Below are 27,644 nucleotides of genomic sequence, written 5' to 3'. Positions count from 1 at the left end.
TTTAATCATTGGTGCTCTCATATGCCATTCTTGAGCTTCTTGGCTTGATCCATATGGCTTTTGTGCCAGTGGGAGCATCGTTGGATGTTTGACAGACATTGAGCAAGTGGTTTATGCTATTGAGCTTTGAGTCTTCTGAGACTAGGATCTTCTTCACTTGGATGTTGTATGGTTGATATGCTGTGGTTTGTATACATGTACTTGGGCTGATTTGGGCTTCGCACTCCCTGAGCATACAGCTCTTTGTGTCAGGTCTTGCTAGTGTTGTGTACACTTTGCCCTATTACACAGGGGGTGTGCCATCTTACTGAGGATTCGTTTTGACATGCTTGGGTGTTTGCTCAATGTCCGTATGATTGTCATATGCTGATTTATGCCCGCTTGATGCTGGTTATGCTTTGATAGTCCGTGGTTGACTTGGTGCATTGATTTTGCCTACAATTTGCTCTCATTGTACATGGCTATAATTTATTATAGCAAGCAGTCATGTATGGATTGATGTGAAATTTTCACGGTGAATCATCTTGATTTTATGTACTTTTGATAATACTTGGTGGATAGCATCATTAGCTATCAGTTCGTGGTCATTTTGCCTTGGTTTTGGTGGTATTTTGGCTGTTTACAACAGAAAACAGAAAGCAGTTTTGAACTGTCTACACTGTTTTGGACTGCATTATGGGTTCTTCTTCCATTGACAGTGCTATCTTCAACATCACTAAGCTTGATAGTACGAATTATGCCTATTGGAAGAGCCAAGTTTGGCAGGTATTGGTGCAAAAATCGCAGATAAAGCCACTAAGGATGCATGGCGAGCAGCCTGAAACTATGATTGATGATGAATGGGATGAGCTTGATGAGTTATGCAAGTCCACCCTCATCTTGTCTCTCACTGAACAGGTGCATTACAATATGGTTGAGGAAGCATAGAGTGCTTGGCAGCTTTGGGATAAAATTAAAAACCTTTATGACAAGAAAAGTCCAGCAAGTTAGATGTGTTGACTGAAGCAACTTATGGACCTACGCATGAAGGAGAATATGACAATGTCTGCTCATTTGAGCCAGTTCCATGTTATTCTCAAGAACTTGACTTTGTAGGGTATTATCTTCAATGATGAGGTTACTCCATTGTTTTTGCTTGGGACTCTAAGTGAGTCATGGGATGTATTCTGCACTGCCTTATGTGCTCTTGCTACAATTTTGAACTTGCCTGATGTAGAGAATGCTCTTCTGCAAGAAGAGATCAACTGTAAGAACTTGGATGCCTCTTGTGTGTCGCATGCTTTGACTGTTAGAGGCAGAGATGAGCAAGTCTTGTGGGAGAAATGCTAATGTGACATGTCATCATTGCGGCAAAAAGGGTCATATACGCCCATAGTGTCATAAGTTGCGCAATGAGAAGCGCAAAGAGAAGGGGAAAGACAAAGTACAGGAAAAGTCCTCTGATCATAGCATTATGCGTGCGAAATCCAGTGTGAAAATTGAGGACATAAATGTCATGCAGATTGATGACTTCGATGAGGAGTACATACTTGCAGCCAGTTCTTGTGATGCTACGTCATTGATCAATGTTCACTCTATGTATGCGCAATGCTGGCTTTTGGATTTTGGTGCTTCATTTCATGTTACACCATGCTGTGAGTGGTTCCACTCCTACCGCATTGTCTCTGGTTCAGTTTGCTTGGGTGATGAAAAGTCACTTGCTATTGTTGGCATTGGAGATGTACGACTGTAGTTCTCTACTAGTAGTACATTTCTGTTTTACAGGATGTACGTCATGTACCTGTGCTTACATGCTATCTTATGTCTGCATGGAAGCTTGATGATGCTGGGTTCATGTTTCATTTGGAAATTCTGCTTGGAACATCACCCGTGGGGCAGACTTGTGCTTGCTAGAGGTGACAAAACTGGCAGCCTCTATCCTCTTGTAGTTGATGGGTCCTCTGTTGACCATGTTTTGTCAACGGGTTCCATCCCACATGTATTTCTCTAGCATACCCATTTGGGCCATATGTCCTTGAAGGGAATGAAAATGCTTTCTGGTTTGCAATACTTACTACTCCTTGACTACACATGTTTTGATTCATGTGAGCATTGTCTTTATGGCAGACAGACTAGGAATACACATAAGAAGTTCGATAGGACATGCATGAGTTAGCCCTTGGCATTGGTACATTCGGATGTCTGTGGGCCCATGCCCTGTCAGTCTATGGGGGTGGTGCAAAGTATTTTGTGACGTTCGTTGACGATTTTTCGCGTAAATTCTGGGCTTATTCCATTAAGCTTAAGTCTAAAGTATTGGCTATATTTCAGAGATGACTTGCATTATTGGTTGAGAACCAGACTGGGCATAGGCTGAAATACCTTAGAACTGACAATGGGGGAGAATATGTGCCACATGCTTTTGAGCAACTATGTGACGAGAGGGGTATTAAGCATCAGTTGATCGCCCCCCTATACCCCACCCTAGAATGGTTTGGCTGAGCGGATGAATAGAACCATCCAGGAGCATGTACGCAGTATGCTTAGCCATGCAGGCTTACCAAAGAGCTTTTGAGTTGAGGCAGTCAGTACAGATGTGCATGTCATAAATAGACCACCTTCTAGTGGTTTGGATTTCCAGGTTGCAGAGGAGGTATGGATTGGGAAACCTCCATCTTATGCGCATCTACGTGTCTTTGGATGTGAGGCATTCTGCCATGTGCCCAAAGACAAGCATACTAAGTTGGATCCTAAGAGTGTCAAATGCATTTTCCTTGGCTATGGGGATGCAGGCGAGATGGGTTACCGCCTCTGGGATTCGCAAGCACGAAAAGTCATTTGTAGCCATGATGTAGTCTTCCATGAAGACAAGATGCATAGGCATCCTGAGAAGGTGGTAGAGATACGCAGGGTTATATTCCAGGAGGAGCCACGTGCTCCTACACATCTAGTTGGATAGCCTGCAGTAGTAGTTTTGGCACACATAGCCAGGGTGTTGAACCGGCCACAAAGCCTACCGTGAGACGATCTACTAGAGATAGACGTCCACCTGATAGATTTGAGAGCTTGATGCATTATGTCTTGGTTACAGATGCAGGAGAGCCTCTCACCTATGATGAGACTATGCGCAGGGGTGATAGTCACTCCTGGGAGAGGGCTATGCAGTCTGAGATAGACTCCTTGCACAAGAATATGAATTGGGATTTGATTTCCTTGTCTCAGGGCAAGAAAACTTTGCCATGAAAATGGGTGTACAAGTTGAAAAGTACCCCTGGAAACCCTAAGCCGACTTATAAGGCAAGACTTGTCGCTAAGGGTTTTAAACAGGAGTATGGAGTTGACTTTGATGAAGCCTTTTCTCATGTGGTCAAGATGAGCACCCTACGCTTGGTTTTGGCCTTAGTCTCACAGCTTGACTTGGACATGTATTAGATGGATGTCAAGACTAAATTCTTGCATGGGGATTTTCATGATGAGATATACATGGAGCAGCCTAAGGGCTTTGCAGAACCTAGCCGAGAGCACCTAGTGTGCAAGTTGAAGAAAAGTCTTTATGGCTTGAAGCAGGCACCTAGGGAGTGGTATCATAAGTTTGATGCCTTTATGCAGTCATAGGGCTACAATAGGAGTGCTATGGATTCGTGTCTTTACACGAACAAAGCCCGGAATGGCTCCTTGCTTATTTTGGTACTTTATGTGGATGATATGCTGATAGTAGGGAAAGCTCATGATGAGCTAGATGCTCTTAAATCTCAGTTGAAGAAGAGCTTTGAGATGAAGGATTTGGGACATGCCTCTCACATTCTTGGTATGCACATTAAGCGTGACAGGCATCAGGGACGACTCTACCTCTCACAGAGGGAGTACATTCATAAAGTCCTTAAGCGTTTCCGCATGCAGGACGTAAAGCCTATTGGCTGTCCATTACCTTCTTACGTGAAGGTTTCACAGGCCGATTGTCCATAGACGGATGAGCACAGGGCCGAGATGGCCAAGATCCCTTATGCATAAATTGTGGGAAGTTTGCTGTATGTCATGATAGTTACTCGTCTAGATATTGCCTTTGCAGTTGGTGCTGTGGCAGGCTATATGGCTACACCTGGAAAAAAGCATTGGGATGCCGTAAAGGGTATCATGAGAAACTTGAAGGGCACAACATATATGTGTATTTGCTATGGTAGCCAGGATACATGAGTTGTGGGCTACAGAGACTCTGATTATTCCAGACATGCAGATAGTAGGACGTTCACTTTCGGCTATGTCTTTATCTATGTTGGAGGTGTTGTTCAGAAGTGTACGGCTCTCTCTACCACTGAGGTCGAGTATGTTGCGGTCACTGAGGCTTGCAAGGAGGCCATATGGTTGGGCCGTTTGGTTCATGACCTTGGGATTGATACTATACCTACGATGCATTCGGATTCTATGAGTGCTATTCAACTAGCCAAGAATCCAATCTTCCATGAGAAGACAAAATACATTGAGGTGAGGTATCACTTTATACGTGGGGTCATGGAGGACAAGTCTATTGACCTTGTCAAGATCTCCACTGATGAAAATCCTGCAGATTTGCTCACGAAAAGCCTCACTACTAAGCGCTTTCCCTTCCTCAGGAGATTGATGGGCGTTGGATGAGATGACGTTTTTCCTCATCCTATTGTACATTTGTACATTGTACTATTTTTTCTTTTTCTTTTCCCTTCTCATTGGGGAAGGTTCACCTTTAAGTCAGAGGTTGTTGGGGGTAAAGGCGCCTCTACCTAGCCGCCCATGTATTACTACACTTACAGTACCCACCACTGCACACTATAGGTGGCGGGCACTCGTCACCATCACTTTATTCTTTATTCTTTTAGTGACAATTTGAATAAAGGAAGGCCTGGTCACACATTGTGACTATTGGAGTTCCCATTTGTGTATCTCTCTCTTGTTGCTCTTGCTCTTCGCCATAGCTCACTTCCAAGCAAGCTTCGATCCTTCTCACCTTTCATCAAGAGTCCAAGATTTGCAAATAAAATGCCAAAGTACTCCCACTAGAAACAAATTAGAATAGCCAATGATAAAACCAAGCTCAAAGCATCCAATGACCCAGGATACATTAAGTGTACGTTTGAGAGCATATACTTCCAATAGGTAACCAAGCACATAATTGGGAAATGAATGAAGCAACCACACTGAAGCAATTAGCTGCTACAAAGTGTAATATAACTGAGCTGAAGATCAAAGCTTGAAGCTCAATGAGAGCATAACTATGCATATACATCAGTGGGTGGCAAGCATTTGTATAACCAATAGACATCCCTAGAGCAATCGCAACAAATGTGGCTAGTACACCACAAGTGGCATTCCTACGAATGGAGGTTTGGAGACATCTTGACATATTTTTAAAAGTACTCAAGGAACAAAAGATAACATCCAATTATTTGAAAGAGTACTAATGTTTAATTGTAAATCTTGTTCATGCAATCAAGGAAGCTTGGGGAGAAAAGGATATTACTTTCTACTTGGAAAGATAGACATAAATTTGAGTATTTGTGCTTTGAAAACAAGATTTAATGATTCAAACTTATTTTTGCTTTTATGGGTTGTCACAACATATTCTTCTTGTTCACGGGCCTTATTTTGTGGAAGAGCAAGGGCCCCTAGCAACTTATAGTAGCCAAGGTATGGAGAAATCTCACTACCAAGCACGTATGTGTTTCTTTCGGAGTACTAAATGTGGAGGAGGAGTATTTAAAACCAATGCCCTTAAGGAGTTATTTAATTGGTTTTTTCAAAGACAACTTCAAAGACTGAAGAACACAACAAATTGCGATGGAATCTAGAATACCCATACTATTTTCAAAATAATTTATACATGGCTAGCTTTCAAGAGCCTTTACATCCTCATCCTCCTCACAAATTTTTCCTCTATAACATAAAAACTTTCTTCTCTTGTATCCAGCTATGGACTTGATATCTATTTTATTTGCTGCTAAAGCATAAGATGAGAATGATTGGAAGTATCTAGTCCTAGAGGCAAAGAAGCTGGGACCGTAACCAAATATTCAAATGGCTGTTGTCTTTTCTAAGAACATGACTTTGTGCGCATTGTACTACAAACTTGAGTACCCAAGGAGCCTTGTAAGTGCTTTGACACAGACAATTGGCCATGAGGACTTCTCCGAGAAAGTGGTATGCAAAACCAATGGAACATTGGGATCAATCCTTGATATGCAATGCCCAAGTGCAACATCCTTTAGGGAACTACCACCAATTCTTGATCATTTGCCTCTTTCCAAGAAATTGTCCTCATCTGCAATCTCCACTATAAAACCAGAAGTCAGAATGAAAAAAATGAAAACATGTATGTGGTTTCACAAAAACACAAGAAAGCATTATTGTTTGATTTTCGTCACTCTCAAGTTTACTTGGATTCCATAAACTAATTGATGTCTCCTTTATATCCTTGAGTTTCTTAACATATTATAACTCCTCCCTTCCAAAATTGGAGATTCCAAGCTTCTCTTGAAATTGGTCAAACTCATTGTCAACAGCATGTAACTCTCTCTCATCATCTCTTATCTTGCTTAAACATAGGGAAAATGCATCTAATGCATCTATAAACTTATCATTTGGCACTTGAGTATCTAATTTTAGTAAGTTCTCCTTGGATTCATTCTCAATATCCACTATGCCTTTTGCATTTGCAGATGCCTCTACAATAACTGCCAAGAAATAATCCTCCCTCAATTTGAAAAGGATTTGTAGATCACGTAATAATATGTACTCTTTGTCTTTAATTGGGAAAGTTGGCAAGGATGGAACAATGAGATTGGAAGGGGCATCAAATACTTCATCAACCTCTGAATTGCTCTCTTCAATTACTGTCTCTGCTTTAAATTGAGCAATGTTTAGGCATTTTGCAATTGATGCTTCCATCTATGGGTCTACTTGCTCCTCCACATCCACATCATTTTAAGAAGACAACAACTGGACAATTTTGAGGTTTCCTTAAGCTTTTCATCAAATATTTGATGGGGTACTTCACAAGAGAAAATACAATAAATGCAGCAGACTTAAGCATAAGCTTGCATTTTTTGGGGTGTAAAGAGCATAACTCAAATGCAAAGAATCTACCAAGAGAATGATAACCCCATTTCTTGGTGAAGGAAGACTTCTCAATGTGGTTGACCTCCCAATAGGAGTGTGAACATAATCCTTGGAGTCCAACTGAACAATAGGATATGCCAACTCTTCAAACTCTGCAAAGTCTTCCATGCAAAAGTCCTTTGAGTAGTTCACAACCTGACCAAGATCCCACTCTGGATTGAAAATCTCCCTAGTTGTTGTTGCAAAGAAGGTCAAGTCAATATTGTTTTCAATAAGGAAATCTGAGTGAGGCCCAGGGTCCTCATAGAAAATTTTCCCTTTTTTGAAGCCTTCTTTGTAGTCACAACACTTGTCACTGACACATGAGATGCAGCTGAAACTTCTGAGGAGGCAACTAACTCCCTAGACAATGTTAACCCTACTTTGCATGGTCATTTATATGGCTATTTAACCTTAATGGTAGGATCTCAAGGGGCATGATCGTAGTTGAGTGGTTGGATCTCTAAAGTCATGTGTCAACTATAAATGTAATGTTGTTCAATGAATGAAAAAGGCAGTTACGAGAAGTTTCTCTCTCTCTCTCTCTCTCTCTCTCTCTCTCTCTCTCTCTCTCTCTCTCTCTCTCTTTGCATGAGAGTCGATTCAGTGCTTCTCTGTTGAGGGCGTGATGCCCTTAACACTTGGCAATCCTGCAGCCATCAATCTTCATGAATCTTTGGTTGCAGATCAATCGACGGTGGGTGTCTTGTCTCTTTGCTAGTGGAGTAGTGCAAGGAACCAGTTGTGAAGTGCTTTCAAGTGCTGAAGCGAATGGATGACAAGGTGCAAAAGACTGTTGCTGTGAATGAAGTGAAGAAAGGGGAGCGTACCATAGCAAGAAGTTTGGGTGAATTAGCAGAGGAAGGAGTTTCACTGGCTCTCAAGCAATATGCTGAGATTGAACTAGAAGATTTTAACATTGTGCCCATAGAGGGGTTTCAGAGCAGAGGATGCAAAGCGGCTGTAGGAGGTGTGATGATTAAAGCATGGATGCAGACCATTGATAGGAAGGGCTGCTTCCCTGTTGCAGAAGCACCAATCAGAGAAGATATTAGCGTTTCTATAATTAAGTTTGGTCATTGTTATTTCAGTAATTCAAGAGGATGTTCATGTGCAAAAGGGCATCTATCAAATGGAGTTGCACATACAAATTTAATGAAGGAAGTCGATGAAGATGGAGTCTCTCAAGGCATCTACATCAAGGGGTTTTTCTGGGGACTGATTCAAGAGGATGACTCTTGTAGACCGTTGATAGGAAGGGTTGCTTCCCAGTTGCAAAAGCGTCAATCAAAGAAGAAATTAGCGTTTCTATAATTAAGTGTGGCTGTTGTTATTTCAATAATTCAAGAGGACGTTCATGTGCAAAAGGGCATCTATCAAATGAGTTGTGCATGCAAATTTAATGAAAGAAGTCAGTGAAGATGGAGTCTCTCAAGGCATCTACATCAAGGGGTTTTCCGGCTGATTCAAGAGGACGACTCTTGGCAAGGATGATGTGATCCAAAGGGACTTACTGGCAAAAGGAAGATCGGATGTACCACCTAGGATGTACTCTTGGCAAGCACAATCTTGGACAAGCTTATGGAGGAGTCTTTTGGTGAACCAATGACAAATGAAATCATTATGTTTTTTTGACATGTTTCATTCTTAAATCTTTGTAATCATATGACATGTGCTAAGGCATTTGACTACAATCAAGGGTGTAAGTGGGTCCTCAATTGTAAACAATTGGTCCCTCAAGTGTGCCAAGTGTTAACCCTACTTTGCATGGTCATTTATATGACTCTTTAACCTTAATTGTAGGATCTCGAGGGGCATGATGGTAGTTGAGTGGTTGGATCTCTAAAGTCATGTGTCAACTATAAATGTAATGTTATTCAATGAATGAAAAAGGCAGTTATAAGTCATCTCTCTCTCTCTCTCTCTCTCTCTCTCTCTCTCTCTCTCTCTCTCTCTCTCTCTCTCTCTCTCTCGCTCTCTCTCTTCGCATGAGAGTTAATTCAGTGCTTCTCTGTTGAGGGCGTGATGCCCTTAACAGACAATGTGGATTTAAGCCTTTTTTTACCTTTCCCAACTATGGAGGGTGAGACAGGTGGGTTCTCACTTGACATTTTGAAATAGCACAATTACAAAGCTGATACAACACCACTTCAAGTTGATACAATGCGAAGAGATACTGGCAGGACCTGAAATGTATTCCTATCGTGTTGTATCAGACCACCTCAAAATAGGGTGATCGTTGCATGCAAAAAGACACAACACCATGCTATCACGTTGTATCAAAAGCTACCGCACATAAGCACAAAGGAGTATGAGTAGGTCGAAGGATAGTGTTGTTGATGGAGAAGACCAAGTGGACAAGAAGAGGCGACGGGAGAGGATGGTGATGACAGGAATATGATGTAAATGGGAGGTGAATACGACAATGAGGACGATGGGAGAAGATGACGGGAGAAGACGGCGGGAGAAGGACATGGAGGTTGTTGACCAACAACGGTAGAAAATCACGGAAAGAGCATGAAGTGAGAGCTTGATTCATTATATAGGCCATGTGGAATAATCTCAAACCATTGGGAAACCCTAACTAGAGAACGAATAGAAAAACGACACGTGTCCAAAAACTCTCCCGCATATATAAGGGCCCCCATTTCATGCAAAGATCGTTTCACACTTTCCGTCTTCCCTGCTGTACGTCTGACTCTCTTGCCTATTCCTTCCATCGTTCATGTGTTGGGCGTTTGACACACTCACAATTTTTGACATCTCCGACAAAGCTTATACATCGTGGATACTAGCCTCGCAAAATCCTCTAGCACAACCACTCTGCCGTATTAGATACCACTCAACAAGCGCACATACGATGCAATTGATGCACAACAGAGTTCTTCTTGTTCCCCTATCACATGGTATAGGTATTTCTTCTGATACGACACAATTGTGGGATTTTTGCATGAGGAGCCTAACGTCATCATGTCGTATTAGCATCTTTTTGATACAGAGTGATTGTGTTATTTCTTCATCAGTAGCGTGATCTTTTCGCATCATTATGAGGCATGCGTTTCAATCTAAAAGCTCATTGTTCTTGCATCGCACTGGTGTTGTTTGTCTTTAACATTGGTATTTCTTGTGGTTCTAGCATTTTTCTGATACGACATGATAGTGTCAGTTAGACATTAGGAGCCTCATCTCATCACACCATATTGTCAAATCTATTCCAGGTACTCCTCCTTACCCTTAGCCTGCACAAGTGATGGCTAGGACAAGGCAAACTGCAAGGAAGGTTTACGTAAAGAAACCTTCAATGGAAGGTGAAGAGGAGACAATCGAGGAGACACGTGAAGATATTGTTTGCCTTGCTACCCTTGCTGGTGCTGGAGGTGAAGGTGAATCCTTAGAGAACTCCAAGTCAGCTGGTGAGGTTCAACCTTCAAGTTCCCTTTTTAATCTTCCCAAGAAACCCCTTTTAAGAGAAAGATAAAAATCTAGATGGTTTTACATGCAGAGATGTTTTAGAGAGATTAGGAAAGCTCAAAAGACCATTGACCATCTCATTCCTAAGGCTCCTTTTTCTAGAGTGGTCAAGGAGATATCTGACAAGTTGTCTTCAATTGCTTCTGTGGAGGGCCTCAATAAGAAATGGTAGTTGTCTACCCTACTCTGCTACAGGAGGCAACGGAGGATTTTTAATTGATTCTTTGAATGATGCATACATTGCAGCTGCTCATGCACATCAAATTACATCGATGAATAAGGACTTTAGTATGGTTAGTAGACTTAGGTATAGGTTTGACAAAGTTTTGAAACCTTTGCCAACTATTGATTAAAAGGCATTTGAAATTCTCAATATTCCACCCAAGATGTCTAGAAAATGGAAGGAGCCACCGGCACCCAAGGTTGAGGATGTTACTCACTTATATCCTACAAGGGTTGCAAGTGAGCGGGAGGCTGTCTTGAAGGAGAAGAGGAAAGAGATAATAGAGAACGAAGATGTGATCCGGCAAAGAAAGATCGATTCTCTTGGCCCTGTGAACTATGAGAGGATCATCAAAGTGTATGGCCAAATGGTCGTAAATGTTTCTATTAATCTTGAAAAAGAAGAGTACATCAACATATCTCCTGAAGATAAGGCCCTATTCGAGAAAAAAGGATTGTCAACTAACATATTTAGTAGTTTTATATTGTTTGAGATAAGGTCTTTTGCTTCTCTTTGTTTATATTGAATTTTTTCAAGGATCATTACATTGCATTAATTCTCTTATTCGTTCTTTACTTTGTATACAAGTCATATATTGCTTCTCTTAGCAATGATATTGCTAAGAGTATATTTGCTGTTGATTCGCTTCTTTCTGTGGATTTGTTTTCAAAATATAGTTCAAATATTACAAAATTTTTAAAGCACTTTGATAGTGTCACAAACCATCATATATTTTTCCCTTGAACGTTCTATCTCTTGATGATTTGTCTTTAGGGTTTTTGCTCACTAGTGTTTTGGTTCCCAAAGAGCATTGGAGCCTAATCTATATTGATGCTCCCGCAAGAGAGGTCATCTTTATGAATTCTCTTTTCGAAATTCATGGCCAATTAAAGATATATTGTCACAATGGACACTCTTTATTTTGACTTTTATTGGTTAAAGTTTATACTATTTGCTAATAAGTTAATATTTACAATGCTGCTAAACTTGTTACTACCCACTTGGACACCAACTTTAAAAACATTGTTGATCCTCAAAGGCCTTTCAAGTTTCTCGTTCAAGAGCTCCAATTGCAAAATGACATATATGGTGTTAAGAATAGTAAATGATGCTTGATATATATGCCCATAGAGGCTGGATGTGTGCCCAAGAGAGGCTTGCCCATAAGTGGCTTTCTATGAAAGAAATGACAAGTGATGTATGCTTCAAGAAGAGATGTCCTAAATCCCATATGCACAGTGAGGAGAATGGAACAACCCAACTACTATAAAGCATTGTACTTGACTATCACTTTCATTGTGAGTAATGCAATATCATGATGATTTGTACCTTCAGTTAGTGTCATTATCATTGTCAATCTCTTACATAAGATTGTGTTTATGAGTCTAAGCCTCCATCTTGGAACCTAATTCACTTGTGTAACAAGTGGTCTATTCATTGTCCATATCACTATGAATCTGGTCTTCATCTTCCAACCTCCATAGCTGCCATGCTCTAGATCCATGTCTTTCAACATGGTATCAGAGCTTAGTCGAGCATGGATCAACTCTCCTCTCACTCCTCTCAGCTTTGCTCAACCTTACGATAGCTCAGTTTGAATGCATGACTTCGGTTTCTCACTTGAAACTCACACTCACTATTTGGCAGCCATAGCCAAACTGGACCTGCAACACTTGGATCTTTCATAACTCTCTCTACATGCCATATCTCAACTCAATTTCTTTTGGGCAGCTAATCTATAGCTCAAGATGTTTCATCCCTTCACAAAAATTGAGCCGATTGATGCACGAAGCAACCAACATTGCATGATTTTATCGTCGTTATAATTCTGAGCTTGATTCTTGTCATACGATCTGATCTAACTCTGTGTGCCACAATTCACCCTACACATATAGGGCTTTTGAAGACCTCTACATAAGCCATCTCCCACATAAATATTTTGGTAAATGATCAACTATAGCTCCTACTACAAGCAAAAAACCAGATTTGCAAAAAACCCTAAAGCAGAGACTTCATAGCCTTGAACTTGAAGCTCAAAAATCTCTTCAAATTCTCATCCTTCTCTATCAACCAGAGTTCTTGTCATTTAGATCTAAGTAGATCTAGTAGATACAACAATAGTAGACTGCATGCAAATGCCAAATTGATTAACCTTATTAAGATCTTCTAGGAAAAGGAAGACTATGGCTTCTAGGAAAACAACACTAAAATGATGTGCCACAAGTTGGTATGATCTATACAAATTTGAATTATATTGGGTAATGGAATGTACAAGCATCATTGCATGGTAACAATATATTGAAGTTGCGAAATAGTAATGATGTAGCATCAAACCATTGCCTCACTGTAACGTGCCCGCCCGAGCTTTCCTTGGCGGTACATTCTTAGTAGTCCATCAAGAGATGTCCTAGGAAGCGTCATTCGGGATTTTTATAAAAACCCTCGGAGTTTGCTAACTAGGCTTGCTTGATTCTACCCCACAGTGGAAGTTTCAGCAATTCTCACCAGGATCAACTTGAGTCTTTTTGGTCAAATCTATTACTAACAGTTGATGAGCATTAGCGGTTCGAGATTTCATCCCCTATAGGAATTGCTGACTGAAACGAACTTACGTTGTGCTGGGTTCAAAGAGAATGGGAGAAGAATGAAACTTTAATTCCTTCAACCCAAGGTTCTATTGTGATGTGAGTCAGGCTCTTAGCTCTTTAATGGTCCATCAAAATAATGTGATTCTTATTCCTTCTTAGGAAAGCTTATCGACTTACCGAGACCACCTAACCATACGCCTGGATCCATCGGGGTCCATTCTCTCGCTTCCCTCGAGAGAGTGTTTTTAATTTCTTAATTACCTACCACTTTAGATTCAACATATAAAAACAATTTCTTTGAATTATCTCCGGATGCAAATTTGTTACATGTCTTTAATTCACGACACAAAAATAGAGTAAAGCAATTCCTTCTTAATAGTTCCTTTCAAAAAAATGAATTTTTACAATGTTTTATGTTCGAAGGTATTATTCTCTCCAAGTTGTATTCCCCAACTAGTATTGGAACTTCTAGGACACAATTTGGAAATCGAAGGGTAGTTAGCAATTCGTAAGAGCCTAAGGAGTTTATGACCAAAGCCCCCTGCTATCCTCACCTCCTCCTACCGACTAGAGTTCCCTATGACAAGACCTTTTGTGTTGTGATTGGTCTATACTTACTAACGCAAAAGAAAAGGAAAAACCCCTTGGAGTAGGCTTTATTCTAGTTAGCATTGGGGAGGTCTAGCACCATTAAGAACATTGTCTCAGTCGATCGATGTTCTGTGCTCATTAGAATACTACCTTAGTCGGTGATCTATACTCAGTCACCCATCTTTTAGCTTGATGATTTTAGAAAATATCAGTACAACCTAAATAATCACAAACATCTTATTTTGAATGCATTAATTTTAACAAAATTATTCCCAACACAAATCCTTTCTTTCCAAAAATAATAACATCAATGCAAAATTAGCATAAGTGGCAATACCTTCCAATAGTCTTCTCGGGTTTTCCCTTCCTTGGGATCTAGTTGGACTAAATCTAAATAAGAATTTTCTTATTGAGAATAACCCCTTTGGAGTTTTGTGGGTCCTTGCCTACAATAAAAGAAAATCTTGGTTAGTTTAATTGCAAACATTATTCTTTGGCAATTTCATCTCAAGGTCTCTTACATATCGAGGATTAGCGTCTGTGATTACCCATCAGAGGTTTCGTTCGATCAACACAAATAAAAAATATTAAATCTTTTAGGGACATGGTACCTTCCTTGTATTTGCTTAGGTTCATCTTGTATAGACCTAAGTTACCCCTTGGAATTTGCGGTTAAGAATTCTTTTAAAAAGATTATATGCCAAAATTGAGAAACATCTTATTTTACGAATGCAGCTTTTGTTACCTGTTCATGGGATAGTAGCCTACTTACTAGCTGCCTTAATTATAAAATATAGTACATGAGAGTCCATGATGGGTGCTTGATTGATGGTATTCGCAGCTTCGTTTGTAACCCCAGTACTTGTCATTCCTTTTGTAGTGATTGTGTCTGCAACGTTATTGGCAACTCCTGCCTCTGCGACCTCCGTAACTTTCTTCTTCGAGGACATGGTCTTTAATTGCAAGATTGAAAGGGGAATCTTTGGCAAAGGAGCTTGGGGATAATTGAAATTTTGATTGATGGGGGAAAGCGATCACCAAGAATTTAGAAAAATTGAGAAGAGTCTTGATTCCACAAAGAAATAGGATAAAAAGGATGGAGAATTTGATCTCAAGAGTTCGCAAAATATCCTTCTTGTCTTCATGATGCGGGTTCCCATCCTCGCGTTTCTCTTGCCCACTTCCTCTTGCTCTATACTCCTGAGAAGGGCCTCTCCTTTCTTGCTCAGACTACTCTCAACGGCTCCCCATGTCTTGTATTTATAAATTGGAGACGATAGGGTTGTGGTGGCCAAGAAGAAGAGCTCTTTATGGAGGGTATCTTGGAAAATCAACATTCTAGAAGCTTTCAAGTTGCAATTTGATGTTGGCGATTGGATCTTTGAGGCCCAAAGAGGCTGCCATAAATGCCATGACTGATTCGCCTAGCTTTCGAATGATCTTGCTTCAATCCAAGCCTCTTGTCGAATTGAGAAGAGGGGGAGATTGTTGGAGTTAACTATTGAATTACTGAAGGTGAATTTAGGCTTTTTAATCCAAAATTGGGGGGTTCATGGCACCGTTTTTTTCAATAAAAAAGGGAGGGGAAGGCAGCGGCGTGTTCACGACGTCTTCTTCTCCTTCTTCTTTATTTTCAAACTTGTTAAGCTTTAAAGCTTAAAGCTTTGTGATCTATTTTACTTTCCAAGTTTAAAATATGTTTGGTCAAATTCGACTTATGGCCCATGACTCTTGTTCACGCGGTAAATTTTGTGACGGATGGCTATAGTTCTTATCGATTCTGGAAAATATCGGGTTATAAACCTTGGTCCATTTTGCTCCAGATCTTCTCTATTTAATTATTTAGAGTTCTTCAAGTCCATTTTGCAAGAAGTTGAGAAGATTTGAAGTTAAAGTGGGGATATCACATCCTCTCCCCCTTAGAGGAATCGAGATATCCTCATATTGAATGAAACTGTGGATATTGGTTACATAGTGATTTCTGGTCAATCCAAGTGGCATCCTCTTCAAGGTAGTCTTTCCACTGGACGAGATACTCTCTAAGGGTTTTGCTTCTTAAAGTCTTCTCCCACATGTCAAGTATCTTTTCTGGTTGAAGTTCAAGGACTCCTTGACTAGGCATTACAATTTGTTGGTGGTTGTTAAGTACATGGTCTGGGTTAGGAACATATGCTTTCAATAGACTAACATGAAATACATTATGTACTTTCAAGTTATTAGGGAGTTGTAGCTTGTAGGCATTTAGTCCTAGACACTTTAGCACCTTATATGGCCCACAATACCTGGGACTTAGCTTCTTGAATTCCCCCAAAGATAATGAACTTTTCTTTAGATGAACTCGTAGGAAAACCATGTTACCTTCTTTGAAAATGCGTTCTTGCTTTCGTTGATCAACATATGCCTTATGTTGATCCTTGGCAGCTTGAATAACTTGCCCTTATAGCTTTCACTTGTGCTGGTCCATTTTTTCTAGCATTTGCCTAGATGCTTTTACCTGTAGGGTAGGATTGGAAAAATTTAATTGTGTAAGACAATCTTGCCCATATAGTGTATGAAAAAGAGTCATTTTAATACTTTGATGATATGATGCATTGTATACGAATTCAACTAAGGTTGGGTATTGGATCCGCCATTTGGGTTCCCTATTACAATAAGCTCTTAGTATGCCCTCAATAACTTGGTTGACCCACTCTATTTGACCACTGGTTTGGGGATGGTAAGCAATACTGAAGTAGAGCTGGGTTCATAGAGCTTCGAACAAACTCTTCCAAAAGTTTAAGGTGAAGAGAGAATCGCGATGTTGGAGCGTTTGGGGTAGAAAGTCTACCACAGGGGTAAGAGAGAGCAGAGTGAAGGGAGATCCAGGGAGAGGAGTAGACGAAAGAGAAGGGTTTTAAAGAAATAGAAGATGTAAAAGAATACTCACAAAGGTGAAGCCTATCAATTTATTTCTGCATTATGAGAAGATAAATCTATTGTAAACAAAAACATGCATTAAAAAATAACTTCCTCTATGTTGCTCAGATTGCCAATTTGATGCTTCCATTGGCTCTGAAAGGGGAGTAAAATACCAGGACACCTGACAAGAATTCTCCCAGATCACTCCTTCATCTCCCAGTTTGGCGTGTTGTTCATTGCTTGAAAACTGCAATCGCATGTCGCACAATTTTGCCAATCCTTCTTTTTACATAAAATCCTCCCAAAATGGCTGAGAGCTACCTACTTTCTTTTACATATCATCCTATTCTAGAAGTTATCTCTAGCTTTTGGATATTTACAAGAGATAATATCTAAAAGATCAAAAATTGGCTAAACTTGTCCAAAAATCTAGTATTTTTGAGCCATCCACACTATGAACACTGACTAACATAGCATTTGCTCTCTAGATCAATAAGAAAGGCATACTCTAGAGTTTTTCAGACTGGGTCCGCATAGCGGCATGACATCCACCCCCTCTTAGCGTGCACATCCTCCAGTATGTGCCAAAGTCTAATGGATTTGTAGTGTCAGAAGAAGTATCCTCTTTCATCTTCTACCTCTTTTTTTTCCATATTATCATGTTCGTGCTCAGCAAACTCTTGAATGACTTCATACATCTCTAAAGTGTCAACATAAATAACCTCTTTTTCTGCCCTTTTTTCAACATTAATTGCTGCAAAGATTTCAATCATTGTATCAACATCAACCAACCTTGAAAACATCCCTAAAATACATTCATTTGCAGCCATCAAACCATATGTCTTCAACTCTTTTTTAGCCCATCCTACATATTTCTTTTCAACCATGCACATGGCTGAAATATTCTTAAAAGTGCTAAGACTACATGTTGTCCATTCCTGCAATCCAGATACAAACACAGTTTCCCCCTTTCTTGGAGGCATAATTATCTTCCTAGAGGCACTACCATAGCCTCCACTAACAGCAGTGTTGTCTAAAAATCCTTAAAATCTCGTGCATTAGGTGGCACAAGATTATCTCGTAGCCTATCCTGATTATGGGGATGATTCACACAAACCATGAGAAACTATAACTGCCTTTGTATTGTCTTTACTCCAAACCCAAGCATATAAAGAACCATCATCCAAGGCTTTTGTTTCCAGCCTTGATTCTGAAATATAGGGTTGCCTCAAAATCATCGCATAACTACATGAATCTTGCACAAAAAATTGATATTCATCCCCAATATCTCCAACAGTCACAGGTACATTCGGACAAGTTGCATAAAGATCCCATGATGAATTGTTTGCTACTCACATGCACCATCTCGGATCTACATCAATCGGCCAACCTCCATTCTCATACAAGCTGCATGCCATAACATTGATTTCGGAACCATGATCCAAGAGAGCAATGCTAGGCGTCTCTCTTTCTCCCACTTTAACAATTTAACAATTGTCTGTATTGTAGCATGAGCGTAATGCATTCGTGAATAATGACTACTTGGAATAAAATGAGCATCCTTTTGTGGTAGTCTCAAGATTCGTTTGTAACCTGTAACCAAGTTGCTTGCCCCTTTTCTTCCCTTTTTGTTTCTTCTCTTGAGATGCATCCTCAATAACATGCTCAATTATGGCTTTTTCAGCCTCTTTCTACTACTCCATTTCACTTCATGTTATGTGTTTAGATGGACCTGAAGAGGAAGGGCCAGAAGCATCCTTATCTCTTCTTCTCTTTTCTTCCACAAGAGCTTCTTGATTATGAACCTCAGTCAAATAAGCATAGGCTGAAAATGAATCCACTAGTGCACTCCATCTTGTTCTCCCTCGTATACTCTGACTTGCATCAACCAATTCAGACTTTGCTATTCTACCCTTTTCCATGCAATCTAATGCTTGCATCCGAACACGATATTTTGCTTTACCCATGCCTCCTTTACAAGCTTCATCAGTCCTTTCAATTCTCAACCCATATGTGGTTGCATCTATGGCAACACATGTTGTCCTTGTTGCAGCCATCTCTTCCAACCTCTTTTGCATGCCACCATTTCCAAAATTTGGCTCTATTGGAAGACCAGTTTCTATTGTATGCATTTTGCCATCTTTCCAAATGATTAACCTTTTTGCTTCTACTTCACAATAGGCTATATAGTCTCACTTTTCATGTTGTAAACTGTCACATCAAATGCATCTCCTCTTGTATCCTTCTCTATATGGGGCTATTGCCTAAGCCTTCTCTTCTACCTTAGCATCCAACTTTTCAACCTTTGCATAGATTTCTATCAAATTCAGCCTCAAATCACACATGCCTTTGATTAATTTATCCACAACATCACCTTTAAGAGCTGGACCAACAAGTATAGCTAATTGTTTTGCCATAGCTACAGGTGCCTTGGCTGCAATTTCAACCCCCTTCTGAGCACTGGTAGTAGGTGTGTTGCCTGTATTACATCTTAATTTCATTCGCTCTCTCTTTACCAACATATGCACTGCCTCAGTTAGATTAGCCCAATATGATTTCAATCTCATTTCAGAAGAGGCATCTTCTAAACGATTAGCCCGCTTCTCCTACAAGACATAATCTGCAGCCTTCAGAAACAAATCAATTTTCTGACTCTCCAATGATTGCTGCTCATCGGCATCTAACTGTGTATACCAACTTTCAAATTCACGGAGCAAAGCTGTAGCAACCAGTCCTTTATTGGGCTTTTCAATCCAATCTATAAATATATTTTTAGTTACCAATCCTGCATCTTCCAGGAAAAGCTCTTCTTTTAAAGCTTTCTTAAAAGTTGCCCAATCAACATCTCTTCTATATAACTCATCAATCGAATCATGCAATGCATGCATGGGCAAATATACCGACTCCATGCATACTGCGGTACCCCATGAAACAACATATTTTCTTCATATAATTGGATGAAGGCCAAAACATTTTGACCCTTAAACAATTCTTTCTGCTTCCTACCAAGTTTGCATATGTTGTTGTAACAACAATTGTTGCTGTTGTTCTTGTTGCAACAAAGCAATCATATGTTGTAAAGCATCACCACCACTTGAACCTACAGAATCCCCCATCTTTATGCACCTACTACTGCTAACTTTCACGTCAGGTTCACCACTATCGGAGGGTTTGGGGTCGAAAGTCTACCACGGGAGTAAGAGACAGTAGGGTGAAGGGAGAGAGAAGGGGTAAATAGAATATGTAAAAGAATACTCACAGAGGTGAAGCCTGCCAATTTATTTCTGCATTATGAGAAGATAAATCTCTTGTAAACAAAAACATGCATAAAACATTAACTTCCTCTATGCTGCTTAGACCGCCAATTTGATGCTTCCATTGGCTCCGAAAGGGGGGTAAAATACGAGGACACTTGACCAGAATTCTCCCCGATCACTCCTTCTTCATCTCCCAGTTGCGAAGTGCTATTCATTGCCTAAAAACTGTGATCGTGTGTTGCACAATTTCGCCAATCCTTCTTTTAACATAAGGTCCTCCCAAAATGGCTGAGAGCTACCTACTTTCTTTTACATGTCATCCTATTCAAGACGTTATCTCCAGCTTTTGGATATTTATAAAAGATAATATCTAAAATATCGAAAATTGGTTAAACTTGTCCAAAAATCTAGTATTTTTAAACTATCCACACTACAAACACTGACATTAATGACTAATATGGCATTCGCTATCTAGATCAATAAGAAACCCACACTTCAGAGTTCTTCACACTTTGTCCACGTAGCGGCACAATAGTGGTCGCTGGATGATTCTTTGGGGCAATCCATGTAACCGAAAAATTTCCTTGATGAAAAGCCTAGTAATATCGGAAGCTTTGTAATTGGTTTTTATAGGAATAAGGTGTGCAACTTTTGTTAACATATCGATGACTATCATTATGGAGTTATATCCTCCTTGTACTGGGGGTAATCCAACTATGAAGTCCGTGCTGATATACTCCCATTTCATTTGAGGGATGTTAAGTGGCTGGAGCTTTCCTGGTAACTTGATACATTCAGCCTTAATTCATTGGCAATTTAGGCATTTGGTGACATACTTGAGTACATCACCTTTGAGTCTTTCCCAATAGAAGCTTCTTCTGACTGTATTAAGAGTCTTAGCATAACCAAGATGACCCAAAAATGGAGAATCGTGAGCTTCCTAGAGTATTTTCCTTTTGAGTTCTTGACTTGTAAGAATACATAGTCTTGTTCTGTAATGAGTAAGCTCCTCGTTTATGGAAAAATCTTGATACTTAGTTTTGAGTTTTGGATTTGAATCCTTGATGGAAATTTCTCTTAACAATCTCTGATAGCTTGGATCTTTCACTGCCTCTTCTTTAGCTATTTCTATGAGAGGGTTATTGGGCATGGAAATTGTTGTAGCAAGAGTTCTAACCCTAGAGGGCTCTTCTAGGATTAGAGCATTAAGGAATTATTCACGGCGGCTGAGGGTATCCACAATCACATTCTTCTTGCTTGGTCTATACTTGATTTCAAAGTCAAATTTTTGCAAGGTCTCAATCCATCGACGTTGTCTCATATTGAGATCTGGTTGAGTAAAAATCCACTTTAGGCTTTTATGATCAGTAGACTAGAGAAAACTTATTATCAAGTAGGTAATGTCTCCATAATTTAAATGCATGAATTATAAAAAGTAATTCTAAATCATGTGTGGCATGGTTTCTTTCATGGATCTTTAATTTCCTTGAAGCTTAGGCTATTGAATGTCCTTCTTGCATAAGCACACAACCCAAAGCAAGAGAGCTTGCGTAAGTTATGACATCAAATTCTTTGCTTAGGTTGGGTAGCCTTAAGATAGGGTCAATTACCAAACTCTGATTAAGCTTCTCAAAGCTAGATTGTTCGCAGACATCCATGTAATTGTAACGTGTCCACTTGTCTCTTCAGGACACGTCTTAGCAGTCCATTGGAAAGGATGTCTAGAAAGCTTCGCTCGGCACTCCCATGGAATGTTACGGGGCTTGCGGTCTAGGGCTTTTCATGTCTACCACATAGCTGAGGTATTCTGGCCGTTCCCACTTAGGATCGACCTGAATTAGGGTTTTCCTTATTGGTCATTTCCTAACGGCAACTAGTGTCGGACCCAAGCGAACTACTTTACACAAGAAACACAAGGTCCGAAGCGGATTCACGCTGCACTTGGTTCAAGGAGAATGGAAAACGAGAGGGATGCAAAGCGCAATCTCTCTACCATAAGGCATAGTCCCATTCCATTCCCCTAAAATAGCGTAAATCAGGATCAATCATAACTCTAGGTCAACGCTTTTGTTGTTCGTGTTCTTTGACAATCTTCCTGCTGTCCATCGTGATTTGAGAAAAGTTCCCAACCAACCGGGACCACCCATCCGTAGGACGGACCTGTGGCCCATCCTCCGTACTTTCCTCGGGTTGTTTTAGTTATTTAATTACCTAACACATTAGTTGGACATGTATCAATCAGCTTCTTTAATTAGCATGTTAGGCACTAGTTCTTTCACGTAATCATATCACTTGACATAGAAAAACAATGTCAAACAAGTTCCTTATTAACAGGTTATCATATTTATATTTGAAATACAAAAAGTCCAGCTCGTAGGCTTATCCACAATCCGCCCGAAGGCTATCCAGCAATCCACAGGGATCACTAATCCAAGTTTCCGCCCGTAGACTAGTATGCGGGCCCCGAGATCCAATCCCGAGTCACGTTAGCCTCTTGTGTAGGGCCCGGAAGGTGAGGGATTTACGGCCAGAGCCCCCCTAGCACCCAAGTGTCCTCCTACTCCAAGTAGCGCTCAATGAAGAGACCTCTCGCGGCGGGTTCGGTCCACTTTCCCGGCGCGGTTAACAACTGTCCACGTGGATGCGAGGAGATGGCTCTCCTGCGGTTGTGCCTTGGGCTTTCTTAGGAGGCATCGTGAATGCAGTCTTTCCATCGTGGATGCAGCTTTACAACTCCTTTTTGAAATTCCACCGTGGCTCCCTTTTGCGATAACTTGCACCGTCCATCGGAAGCGGTTTTAGAAGGCTTCCTCCATGAAGTAGAGATTTCGAAAAAAGGGGGTGTTTTCAAAATCTCTCGCAAATAAGACCCATTAAAGCCATGGGAAAGGCTTAATGACTTGATAAAGATTCACACAAACAGGGAATAAAAGGTATAAAACAAAAGGGAGTATAAGGGTCCTTAGGGAGGAATTTTCGTGGATGGGTGTTATATGCAAGGGCACATGAAGGCTTTGAAATTCCGGGGGGGTAGGGGTTGCTTTGACAATCCCTCACGAACCACGGCTAGGAGGGAAAAGAAAAAGGGATATGAAGGGCCTAAGGGAACCCTTAGGGAGAGATTTTGAGGGGGTGGGAGAAAAAGGGCTTAGGGAGGTCTTAGGAGGGAATTCAGGGGGGGCAGTCTTAAGGCTATAGGAAAGGCCTAAGGGGGATTTAAAACACAGGGGAGGAAAAGGCCCTTTGGGGTAACCTTTTATGGGGGGGAAAGGCCCTAAGGGAGCCTTAGAGAGGAATTTTAAAGGGGGGTTTCAAGAGGCCACAGGAAGGGGGCCTAAGGAGGGTTTTAAGACACGAGGGGGGTGGGGGGGGGGGGGGGGGGAATTAGACCTTTAAGGTCAGACTTCTTTTGGGGGGAAAGGGGGCTTATCGAGCCTTAGAAGCTTCCCTCCCAGAAGTTCTAAAGCTTCTGGGCCACGTGGGGGGGAAAACAAATGCCGATTCGGCGACGTATTGACGGGATGGGGGCGTGGATTGCGATGGCAGAGGGCGACGACGTCCTGGCACTCAGCGACAATTAGTGCCTCCACTCCTTCTCTCCCCCTCACGGCCAGATTCTTCACTCCCTTGTACTTGAGGCAGTGACGACCACCTCTCTCTTCCTTACTCAGATTCGGGCACTTTCTTTCACAGTAGTAGCATTAAGGTCTTCACGGCAGCGCCCTCCTGCCTCTCCCAGCAGCCACGATTTAAATAGGGGGGAGGGGATAAGATCCTCCCTCCCCCACGCGTCGAGCCGCATGCTTCAGAGTGTAAGCAAACTCCAGCGCAAGGAGTTTGCTTCACATTCTATTCCCCTCTTCCTCCAGCTCGACAGTCGGCTGGAGGAGAGGGGAAATTTTTTTGCCTTTATTTAATTTAAAAAAATATCCCTATGTCTTATAGAAGTAGTTCACGCATGAAAAAAAATCAGAACATTACAGTAATGGAGACCTACTTTTGAGAAGGTCGGTGAGAGGCGTGGTGATTGAGGCATAATCTTTAATGAAGAATCTATACCAACCCGTTAGCCCTAGAAAGCTTCACACTTCGTTGATCGTTGTTGGGGATGGCCAATCTTGTACATCTTGGACTTTGGCAGGATCCACCGAAATGCCATTTGTCAATACTATGAATTCTAGATATTCAATCTACTTCTTGAAGAATGCACATTTCTTCTTTTTAGCATATAGTTTGTGGGCCCTCATTAGTTCAAGGACTATTCGTAGTTGTGGCCCATGGTCTTTTTCATTCTTGGAATATGTTAAGATATCATCAAAGAAGACGAGGACAAAATCGTTCAAGGTAAGGTCGAAAAATGTCTTGCATCAACCTGTTGAAGGTGGCAGGAGCATTTGTTGACCCAAATGACATCACAATAAACTCATAATGAACATACCTTGTGTTAAAAGTAGTTTTAGGGATATATTCCTCCCTAATTCTTATTTGATAATATCCTGATCTGAGATCGATCTTTGAAAAGACCTTTGCTCCCTGGAGTCGATCAAGCAACTTATCTATCTTGTGGGAATTGAATATTTCTTTTCACTATCACGTGGTTCAATCCACAGTAATTGATGCAAAGGCGGAGTGTTTTGTCTTTCTTTTTTTAAAATAAAACCGGAGCTCCCCATGGTGAATTACTTGGCCGAATGTACCCTTGGTCTAATAACTGCTTGAGTTGTTTTAACTAAATGGCTTTAGGAATTGACATTCAGTAGGGTTGTTTGGTGACGCAGGCAACGTCTGGAATGAGTTGAATTTCGTGATCTACTTCCCTTGATGATGGGAGCTTTGTCAGGTCTTTTGGAAAAACATCTGCATATTCTTTTAGCCAAGATGCTTGATCCTTGGCTTCATTATCTTGCTCAACCTTGTTGAGTTTAATTAGATAGATGGGTAATCCTTTCTTTAGTCCCTTTACTATTCGGGAGGCTTTAGCCAGTTAAACCTTAGGGTTCCTTGCTTCTCCTTGAGTGGTTACTTGTTCTACCTTTGAGTTTTGGAATGTGATTTGGCCCTTTCTGCAATGAATGTGGGCATTATTTGGAATTAACCAATCCATTCCTAGCAGACACTCATAAGGCCCGAGGCTCATAATTCGGAAGTTCATTTTGGAAGAATTGCCACCCAAGCTAAATTCGACCTTGCTAGTTTATTGTGGTGATAGAAATTCTTTGCTATTTGCTAACTCCATAAGCAATCTAGGTGCAAGAGTAGTGTTTATGCCTAGCCTTTTTGCACATTTTGGTGATATGAAAGAGTGGGTACTTCCACTGTCGATTAAAATTTGAAAGGGTTTACCTTGGTTATTTGCTGGTGTTTGAATTACTCAGAATTGGCAATTGAGAGTTGCATGTACTCGGGCTCTTTCCATATCAGATTTCCTTGTGGGATCTTTGTCATTAATTGACCTCCTTTAGGTTTATTCCAACAACTTTTCCCCTGGTATCTTGGCTTTGCCCACGAAACGAAGCTTTGGGCACTGCCTCTTGAAATGTCTTGGTTCCTTGTAATAGAAGCACCTTGGAGTCTCATTGCTCCTTCCTGTGGGTATAAAGCTTTCCACTACATTTGATTTGTCCTTCTTTGTCTTGTTTGGTTGGTATTGCCCTTGGGCTATTTTTTCATAACCTTGGAAGTTGCCCTTATTCTAACTGTTTCTATTCCAAATTTTTGCATTCCTTGGGCTTTGCTCCGATCTCCTAAACTATTGGAGTTGCTCGTATCAATGTATCCTGTAAATTCGATAGTCTCATTGATTCAAGATGCATATTCAGGGGCGAATTTAGACCATTGCAAAATTTGGATACTTGCTGTGAAACATCCATTGTATATGCATATTTTAGAAGTGTTACAAATTTGGAGTAGTAGGCTTCTAGGCTTAGGCTTAACTGCTTTAGATTGAAGAACTCATTCATCTTCTGGGCTTGATATGTGGGCAGAAGACATCTTTCACTCCATCTCTTTAATCTTGTCCCAATAATTGATAGCGCTTTCGGATGTTTTTTAGTCCTTGCACCATTGTTTCCACCAAAGACATGCATCTCCTATGAGTTTTAGTTTAGCTATCATGGCTTAATTTGATGGTACAGTCCCTATAGTAGTGAAATAGTCTTCCATAGATTTTATCCATGTTTTTGCTTCTGTTGGAATGTCCCTCCCTTTACCATCAAACTCCAGTGGCTTGCACTGCTTGAGAATAAATTTCTTCTCTTGAGCTTCCATAGTATTGAGATTTGGGGTGACGTTCTGGGGATTATGCAATTTTATAATCAATTTTCTCTCCAACCATATTTAAAAAAATATATTTACTTGCTTAATCTACCTCATTAATTTAGGAAGAAAATTACGTATTATTTGTCCTTTCGATAATGATTAGGGTTTACACTTCAAAAGAGAGTTTTAATTTTAATTAGAAAAAAAAATCTCATCAAATGAATAATATATTTTCACTATTTCTGATTATCAAGGAGACAAATGAATGGACAAAAATAAATCTTTACGTCAATAGGAAGGGGATACACTATTTGAGTGGTTTGGGTGCTCATATTATTCTTGGGAAAGGCTCTTCTATCACAATCTAGGCATGTCATTGCGATACATCCATTGCATAGTAATTAGGATTCTGAGAATAGATATCCAAAAATCTATATTTTAGGGGAAGATAAGGTAATCCATCTTTCTTGTAGTTGCGGAAAATGGAGCGTCCTACAACTATGACTCAATCATCAGCCGGTATAACCCTTGTAACCACCTCATAGATGTACCGGTTTAATTTGACTTGTCGCCCTCTAGTGAACATGTTTGAGTTTACTCTGGCCTCATAAAAGAGATAAATCTTGGCAACCTTAAGGGCTTCCATCCACCTTAACCTCTTTAAATTATTCTGGAGGTAAGCAAGACGGTTTGTGTTAATGTAACAATACCCTTTGCTTTAACATCCATCGCCTTTCATAATACATGGGTGAATGATTGTATATGTGATCTAATATTCACATCATTTGATTTCTCTAGCTGAAACTAGAGGAGTGCATTGCTGACATAAACATAACTTGGAAAATCAAGAATCGTTCCCAAGATTCGTCTTATTGCCAAAAATCAAGAACATATATTAACAAGAGAATATTTTCACTATTTAAGGAAAAGATATAAATATAACTAGTTTTATTTACTTGTGTCGTGTCCTATATCGATGTGCGCTTAGATACCAACTGGAACGTGCCTGCCCTGAGCTTTCCTTGGTGGTACGTTCTTAGTAGTCCATCAAGAGATGTCCTAGGAAGCGCTATCTGGGATTTTTATGAAAACCCTCGGATTTTGCTAACTAGGCTTGCTTGAGTCTACCCCATAGTGGAAGTTTCGACCATTCCCACGAGGATCGACTTGAGTCTTTTTGGTCAAATCTATTACTAACGGTTGATTAGCATTAGCGGTTCGAGATTCCATCCCTATAGGAATTGTTGTGAC

The sequence above is a fragment of the Lygodium microphyllum genome, chromosome 13, assembly GCF_053477565.2.
Source record: "Lygodium microphyllum isolate KBCC chromosome 13, Lygodium_microphyllum_v1.1.10, whole genome shotgun sequence".
NCBI classification, from domain to species: Eukaryota; Viridiplantae; Streptophyta; class Polypodiopsida; order Schizaeales; family Lygodiaceae; genus Lygodium; species Lygodium microphyllum.
The sequence above is the reverse complement of the archived record's forward strand: the minus strand, read 5'-3'. Positions refer to the sequence as shown.